Source organism: Paramisgurnus dabryanus, chromosome 15 (genome assembly GCF_030506205.2).
Source record: "Paramisgurnus dabryanus chromosome 15, PD_genome_1.1, whole genome shotgun sequence".
NCBI lineage: Eukaryota > Metazoa > Chordata > Actinopteri > Cypriniformes > Cobitidae > Paramisgurnus > Paramisgurnus dabryanus.
This window is the reverse complement of record NC_133351.1, coordinates 11,369,934-11,378,923: the sequence shown is the minus strand read 5'-3', so window position 1 is coordinate 11,378,923 and position 8,990 is coordinate 11,369,934. Positions and strand designations below refer to the sequence as shown.

The 8,990-nt window shown below is 38.0% G+C and overlaps 1 long non-coding RNA gene across 1 annotated transcript; it reads left to right on the top strand.

Annotated features, from left to right (window-relative positions):
* Positions 1-650: 650 nt before the first annotated feature.
* Positions 651-4,011, top strand: LOC135733080 (uncharacterized). Its single transcript, XR_010526884.2, has 4 exons — positions 651-989; positions 1,996-2,035; positions 2,162-2,312; positions 3,027-4,011. It is a non-coding gene; the product is annotated as an uncharacterized lncRNA (long non-coding RNA).
* The last annotated feature ends 4,979 nt before the right edge of the window (positions 4,012-8,990 follow it).

Here is an 8,990-nt window from a genome sequence, read left to right as displayed (position 1 = left end):
TTCAGCTGAACACATTTGGAGTTATTTTTAATACATTTCCTTGCTTTTCCACGCTTTATAACGGTAAAAACAGGGATCAGGGAGCAACTTCTGACTTTAAACCCCATAAAGTGCTTTCATGCTTCACAGAGGTAATCCACATGGCACCAAGGGGTTAATTCATTTCTTTTGCGAGTAATCAATGTGATTTTGTATGAAAATATTCATATTTCAAACTTTATAAACTATAATACTTAGCTTACGGTATCGATGCTATCTTGGACTAACGTGATTCACGAGAGTCACTGTGCAATGTACCTATTAGTGATGCGCAGGTCATCTCATAACCCCCGGGTCCAGTGGGGCGGGTAAAGAAATTGTCACGGTTTTTACGGGGCTGTTCATTAATAACAAAACATAAAAAAACATGCATGTTGCGTTCAATTCCCTATAGCTTATATTAAATATTTGGGAATATATTTTCATATTTTATTAGGTTCTTAGATAAGGCACTTCCGGAACGTAACTTGCGCAATGTAACCGAGGGTCAACCTTCCGATCTCTCTGATGAAGCCTATATGGAAGTAATTAAACTGCAACTGGCCGCTAGAGGCTGGCTCCAAAAAGGAGTCAATCCCATACACTGAAAAAAATGGACTTGGTGGGTCTTTGAATTTAAATAAAATAAACATGTATATGCAACACAAAATATTTATATTCCTTGTGTAAACATAATTTAATTGATTATGATGAAAATGTTTTGTTTGAATGTAAAATGAACACATTATTCTCACATTGATTAAAATTGATTGAATTGAATACTTAAAGCAATAAAATTGAGTTTGCACACAAAATGGCACCTCCTAAACAGAAGGTGGCAGTAACGCTCAATAAAAAGGACGTCAATCGCCATAAAGGAAGAATAAACATTGTTTGTTTTGGGCGCCAAAATGAAGACTCAGCAGCAGTCAGTCAGAAGAACTCTCTCAGACGGACACCACGTTATTAAAGTAAGTTCTATTATTTATTTATGTTCACTTTATACGTGATACATCTTCACTAGATAGACAGTTTTTTTACAATATGTAGCCATTGCAATGACTTGTTGTAAAAATGAGTTTGGAGGATGTTGGTGGAGTAATGCTGCGTTCCAGGCAACCCGTAACCCGTAACTCACGAGTTCAAAACCACGCCTCACGACTCTGAACTGGGAGTACATCGATCTAGTACGAGTTCACGGGTGGGAAGTCACGGGTTTGACTGCCGTTCCAGTGCACTTTCACCGGTAGAAGGTTGTAAAAACACGAGTTACGGGCTGCCTGGAACGCATAAGGTCGTGAGTCGTGGTTTTGAAGTCGTAACTCACGGGTTTAAAAACCTGCCTGGAACGCACCATAAGTTAACGTTACAGTCAGTCAGTCAGTAAGTGTAAGGCTCATAAAGAAAAACAGCGTTTTAAAAATGTCAGCTGTATAACGTTATTTCACGTTTGGTAGTTTTATCCGAGTTGAAAACTGTCAGATTTGAGTTGACTTTTGAGGCACTTTTTACTCAGTTGTTCTATGGAAACGGTTCAGGACAAATAAAACGCTAACCAAACGTTATTCTGTCCAGAGTAACGTTATCCATGTAAGTAATTTACCAGATATCATCAATTGACTACATTAATAATGACATTGCGTATGAAACAAACTGTCTGCTTAATCAGATGAACAGACCCGCGTCAGTTATTCGTGACTTCACTACGCCACGAGCAACACTTGATTCAATTAGAAAAAGCTTTTTTTAAATGCCTCGCGTGACGTCTGGTATATTAACTGAAAAAAATATCGCTTTGAAGTGGCCACACCTTAAAGCTGACGTTTTCAGAAGAGCACCTTGTTTTAAGATCTCATTTTGTCCAAAATTGCGTCCTATGACAGATATAATACTTATTTCATTATTGCTCTGTGTATGTATGACCTTCATCATTTGAGTTTATGTGTTGATTTCACCTCTGAATTTTTCCTCTTATAGGTCCATCATCCTTGCATGCGCTACACACTCAAAAGCATTGGTAAGTAATTCCTATCACTGTTTTACTGCTGTTAGGAGCTAAATCTTATTTTTGTAACTAATATACATGTATTATTCTTTGACTCGCAGTACTCAAATATACAATGGTTGGTTAATTTGTTTTCAGATAAATGCTGAATTTAAAAGAATCACTATAGTGTCTTATGTTCCTGCGTGTCACCTGGACCTCCAATCCAAAAACCTGAAGAAACTCTTCTATCAAAAAAGGGGGACAGCTAGCAAAAAGACTTCAAACAATGAATGATCAAATGACAGAAGTAAGTAATATAGATTCATAGACATAAAAATGTGTAAACATTGTTGGAAGTACAGAAAATGTAGTATGTTTTAGTTACAACATCTTTTGGCACACGGGTCATTAAACCACCTGGGAAGATTTAAAGGGGTAGTTCACCCAAAAATAAAAATTCTCATCACTTACTCCCTATCATGTTGTTACAAACCTTTATAAATGTCTTTGTTCTGATGAACACTAAGGAAGATATTTTGAGGAATGTTTGTTCCCAAACCAATCATAAGCCCCATTCACTTCCATAGTGGGGAAATATAATACTATGGAAGTGAATGGGGCTCATGAACAGTTTGGTTGCAAACATTCCTCAAAATAAATGTCTTCCTTCGTGTTCATCAGAACAAAGACATTTATACAGGTTTATAACAACATGACAGTGAGAAAATGAGAATTCACTTTTGCTGTGATTGTCAGGTATGGTAGCACACACTCGAAATGTGGCCTCTTTATTTAACTCATTCCAGTCTAGTAAACGCGCACACACACCTGGAGCAGTGGACAGTGCAGCTGCCTTGCTTTGTAACCCATATATTTGTAACCAATTGTAACATGCTGTGGCAATGCACATGGGTCTGTATACATTTATATTTGTTTGCATTGTACTAATTTCCAATGACACTTTTATTGTAACAGTAACTTTTTTTCTGTTTCTTTAACTACATTTGTCTGTTTTGTACAGGGCATGGATGAAGTCAGCAACAGTGTGGTCATTTGAAGACACCACTGTTGGGATTTGTGCTCTCAAACAACATGCTTCTTGTGATGAAGAAGAGGATCTTTGTATAGTCCTGGAAGGCATGAAGGTGTTGCAACATCATGCCATGTTGTTTGAGCTGATGTATGCCTTAAACCTGAGCTATCCTGATCTCTGCTTTATTTTTGAAGAAATCCAAAAGATTTTAATGGAACTGCATTGAGCGTAACTTTAACGAACCGTTTCTTTCAGTGAAAGGATCAGAAAGACTGTGCTGCTCATTTATGTTCTTTTTATTTATCTGTTTTAAGTGTTTTTTTCTTATTAAAACATTAACAGTTTGCTGCTCAGAGTTTATTTTGGAAATGGTTGTTGTATTTTGTTTTTGTTGAATCTTTGATTATCAGTTTATACAAATGCTGTAGCTCTGACTTTCTGAAGGATTGATATATTCCAGTTTGTAAATCCATTTAAAAAATAATAGTACTTACTGTTTTGCATGTCTCTTTGGAATGCAGTGTTTGTGCTTTAGCACTTCTAAATCTACTGTGATAGTAACTATTTTAAACATTTGGGTCAGTTTTACAGATGGGGCTTTTTCTAGTCCCAGACTTTTGCAATGCCTTAATTTGAAAACATATTGCACTGACATATCTTGACATATATCAGTGCCATTGTTTTGTCTCAAGATGTACTCCAGTGTTGTTTTTGTAAGGTAGGTTTGTTTGTAAACTTTTTTTGTAAAAAATATCCTAATATAACTAGGGCCTAGTCATGGATTAATCTACAACCTGTTTGGGAAATTGCCCCTTTATGTATGTACTGCATGTGCTGATTGTTGTAATAGTTATTGACTGTTGTTGAATTAATGTGTAGTGATTTAAATGAATTGATGATCTGAAAGCAGTGGTTTGCCTCAATATCACTAAACTTTTGTTTAAAACACTTTGCTTTTTATGCCAATGCAAATGTATTTTGTATTAAAAAAAGAAATAAATAACATTTGGATAATTATGGATGATTATTCTGGTGCCAGAAACATAATGAAATTGCTTTAGAGTTACATAATCCCATAATATAAGCATTAAAAAAGCATGTTGGAATTACAGATGAAAATCTAGTCCCCTTACATAATAAAATTACTTAAACATTACAAAATAAATGTGTTATAGTAAAGAGAAATAGCACTTTGAGTCAACATATTTATATTAGACTACTTGAAACAATTAAAATGTTTTGGTCTGACACATAAAAATTAAATGAGGAAAATTATGTTGGTTTAACACAATCGGATTATGTGGGACCGATGTACACATTAAAATTACGTAAATTGAAAGGATTTTTTTTTTCAGTGTAGACCCCATGTTAAAATGGCCATCTTTAGAGCAAAAAAACATGTTTAAAAGCTGGTACAAAAATTGTTCTGATGTGACACGAATGATGCGCAGTGAAGCGCAGTCAAGATGACAACGTCAGGCTCCACCTACCATTGGCTTCAAAAACGATCTTCAGAAACCTTTGGCCTCACCACACAAAACGCCAAGCAGCTCGCACTGCCAGCCACAACAACAAAACAAACGGAGAAATAAAAGACGAGATAAAAAAGACGAGGTGCGGGACAAATTAAGGTTGGGAATTTGTGAATAGATAATACAAACGGTGCTTTGTTGTAAATGTTAAAAATGTTTATAATTATCCTATCTTGTTATTAATATGACCATGCTGGTTTCTATGGTTCATAAGCGTATGTTGTTGCCAGTTTACATGGCGATGTAATCTAATGGCAGTTTCCAAGCACTTTTAGGCTGAATTTATTTGAGCCACTTTTCATTTACATTACAAATGCCTAGTATGTCTATTTTAATGGTCGCAGGATGGGTTGTAAAAATAGATTCAGTGGTGCGGGTAGGGGCAGGCCAAAAATTTCATAAATGCAGCCTCGCAGGTTCGAAAAAACTTTGACCCGCGCATCACAAGTACCCATGGAAACCAATGCTCACTATGCTATATCTCTCTTGCAGTGGCGGCCCGTGACTGCTCATCCGAGGGACACTAATTCAAAATAAGTGTTCGGAGTGTCGTGTGTTGCTTGTGTTTTCAAAATATGTGTTTGTTGCGTCATGTGAACCATGTGCATCACGTGTTTTGTCAAAATAAGTGCCTGCTGCAGACGCGTCAAAACCATTTATGATAAACGAGACGCTCACGTTCACAAAATACACGCAAGACACTCCCTTAACATTAAACTCTGATTACGCATGAGATTATGCGAGTATCTGGAAAACGCGAGCGTCTCTTTTATCATAAACCCTTTAGACGCTTCTGCAGCAGGCACTTTTTTGACAAAACACGTGATGCACATAGGATCTCTCGACGCGTAGAACAAATGTGTTTGTCTGAAAAATTATGGACATGTGTATCTCCGATTGCTTGAGGGTTAGTAAATCATGGGATAATTTTCACATTTGGCTGCAGTATCACTTTAATGACATTATGAGAGAGAGCAGAACGATGGGAGATCATTGTTTTCACCATCCAGAGAATTCGCCAATCATTAGGTAATGAATTGAAAAAAATAAATACCTGTATGTTTGATCACATTAAATTATGCCTTCATAATGAATTAGCTGCAAGGTACAAAACGCCAATTCTGCGTTTGTTCACTCCTGTTGCTATAGTTTCTTTAACCTGAAACTGAGGATATCACAGATATAAAGTCACTAAAAAGATAACAATTACAAGGGGGACAAGAATTTAAAACAAGAATTTCTCTGGATTTACAAATCCTTGGGAACTTTGTGATAATGTAATTACACAATTGCATTAAATAAATCACACTGTGCAAGTGGTTTTTGGATATTTAATTACAAAACATACATATTGTGGCTTTAAGTAAACAAAGAAACAAACATAAAAACACAAAATAGCTTTCACCCTGGATTAATGTTTCTAGTTCTTTTCCCCGTATAACAGGTCATTGTCTGGCTAATGTTACGTGACCTCAGTGGGGGTTTTGCTTCCTGGATTAAGCCTCAGCTTCTGAAACAGGATGGATGAAGTGAGCGTCTCTGTGATGTTTGCTTGATAGGCCGTGTGTTCACAAAGACGGTCTAGAGTCTGGGAGCATTTTAATGAGATTCCCGTAATGCGCCCGTAATGCAAGCGACAAACCGGTCAACCTTTGACAACAAAACAACTTCTAATTTTCTAAGCTTTGAGATGGTCTGAAATGGTCTAACATGAAAGATCTCAGGCGAACACCATCTAAATTCAGTGAAACGCAGGTTTATCAAGGCCTCAGAACTTTCACCAAGTCAGAGATACTGTTTGAAAGAAGGGCAGAGAAATCAAAGTTTCTGCCAAGCGCTGCTGCGGGCCCAGGTGGACGGCTGGAGTTCGAGAGGTGTTAAGTGACATGCAGCAATGACAGGAATGACTGCAGCTGGTGGGGGTGTATAAAAGACACACAAGAGGCCCCAGGACATTCTCAAATGGACTGTCCAGTTTACAGCCCGTGTTTATGACAGGTATGTGGAAATGTCCAGAATTCTTGGCTCTACCCCCAAGTAAACTGCAGAAACAAGCCTTTAGACCTGCGAGACATTGTTCAGATTATATCAGAGACTTGTTGTGAATTATGATCATATGGTGGTTATTTCAAGTAAGGGATGAAGATAAGTGATATTTAGTAAAGAAATGTACACCATTCAGGGCTTCAGACTAACTTTTTTCACTAGGAGCACAGTGGCCCCCAACTGAAAATTTTAGGGGCACAACCAGAAAATTTAGGGGCACACATTGTAAATCAATATGCTTAGCAAATTTTCACATTTCTACTAATTTCCACTGTTTTACTAATAAATACTTTAATGATAGATGCAGAAAGTACAATGTGCTGTTTCAAATTCAGTGTCACATCACAAAAAAAGGGTCAAATTTATTGGTCGCACATGTCCAACTGGATGTAAAATTCAGTGGCACGCTCTCAAATTTTGGTGGCAAAATGCCACCATTTGGTGGCAGTCTGGAGCCCTGCCATTTCACTGACCTTCAGAAACAATCTAAATCACAACAACGCGGGTGGGGCTAAACGTGTAAAAGCTATAGCAACGACACATTGCGTGCGCATTAGAAAAAGTTGTATTTAAAGACTCACATTATGATTCAGTTGGATTTAGATGACTATCCAAGTTGTTGAGGAGGACAATTTCCAAAATATCAGTGGAAAAGCACAAACACCGGCATTTCAGAGGGTGTCAGTGAGTAGGTAGATTGGCATGGGAGCGAGACGATAACATCAAAAGCAACACAGTTAGTATCTCAATGTTATCAGCTGGTGGCGTTCACATCACGTACCCGTTTCTCAAAAGAGATGAAAAAAGGTCTGTTGTGTAAATTATAGCGAGAACGTATTTACAGACTAATAGTAAAAGTAAGTGTTTAACGTACATACACACATCTGAAACTTTATCAAGACTACCTGCCGAAGCAACAATAACCCTTGCCCTCTTTCAAAGCGACATCAAAGACGCCACAATGCATGTGCGCGAAAGCAAGCAGCGAAGAGTTAATTCATTCCTCTGACACTAAAGCAATGGAAGGGTTACAACAGCACAACAGGGCAACCCAGCAACCTCTGACCTTCTCTTCCTGTGGTGCTCCTAAGTGGAAAGAAGTAACCCTGATGAAACAAACAATCCATTTGTACATTTGTAGATTAAATTTAGTTTACTAGGTTGAGTCTGTCCTAAAAAAAAAATAAATAAAAAAATGAATGATTAAGACCTAAAAGAGATCAAAAAATAAGATTTTTCCATGAGATACATCATACTCTACTAAACAAGTAGAAACAATTTTGTATCAAATACAGTATGGGCGAAACGCATCCTTTCTCACAGCGAGGCAGGTAGATGTTATATCTTCTAAAGATTGCTGATAGTGCTCAATGAAAATACAGGCAACACAGCTACACTGTATCTCCACAAGCTTTGCTTGATCTGTCAGTTTCCATAGCGTTTATTTGTGGCACATCGATGGCATTGTGCAGAAGAACGACAGTATGAAGGCTTTGAAGAGCCTCGCCCAAGCCACCAGCAGGGTTTCCTCTTTTTATGAATTCAAGATGGATATCTTAAATCAAACCCATATCAAGATGTGACCTCACCCGAGGATCCTTACAACTCTGCCTGGTGTTTGCGGCTCAAAAGGAGAAGATAGCATTCAAAGCACCATGACTAGAGAGTGACGCACGAAGCTTCAGCATTTTATCGGCACATCAAAGTCTATTTCAGACACATTCCTGTCAGTTCACGTTTTGACATTGCCACCAACACTGAGAAGTGAACCGTGAGCATGCGTAGATTACAGATGCCAAATAAAGAGATGGAATATCTGCGGTGAATCTTTACATTACAATTCAAGCATACTGGTATTGTGAATGTTACTTCTAGAAGACCTGGTAATTATGTTTTGGCTCCACAGACCTACTTTTTGAAATCCAAAGCCAGGAGTGTGGAAATTTTCCGAGGAGTTTTCGAGAAGCGATACCCCGGAGTCCTTTATCAATTACAGAATTAGTTTAAAGATAAATTGAGTTGATTCTAAACAGATTTTAGTGATAAAACAGCAGGATGTCACCTTCTACCAAAGGGTATTTCTGTGGTACCTTTTAGGACACACAGCTGGTCAAACCACCTGTTAACAACCACCACAGTATCATTGGAATGTCGCAGAAAAGCTGTTTGTGCTAAAACGTAGGGGCCTGGTCTTCCTCTCCTTGTAAAACGGACAGCGTGCACAAGGGACGCGGCACGATTTAACAGACAAAAAGTGTGGAGTTCAAGGAGAAATGGGGGTCAGAGGTGAAATCCTCCCATGACAGAGGTTCTCACATACTAGATGGTGGGGGAGAGAAGATCCAGAGCATGTAATCAGAAGGGTGGAGGAGAC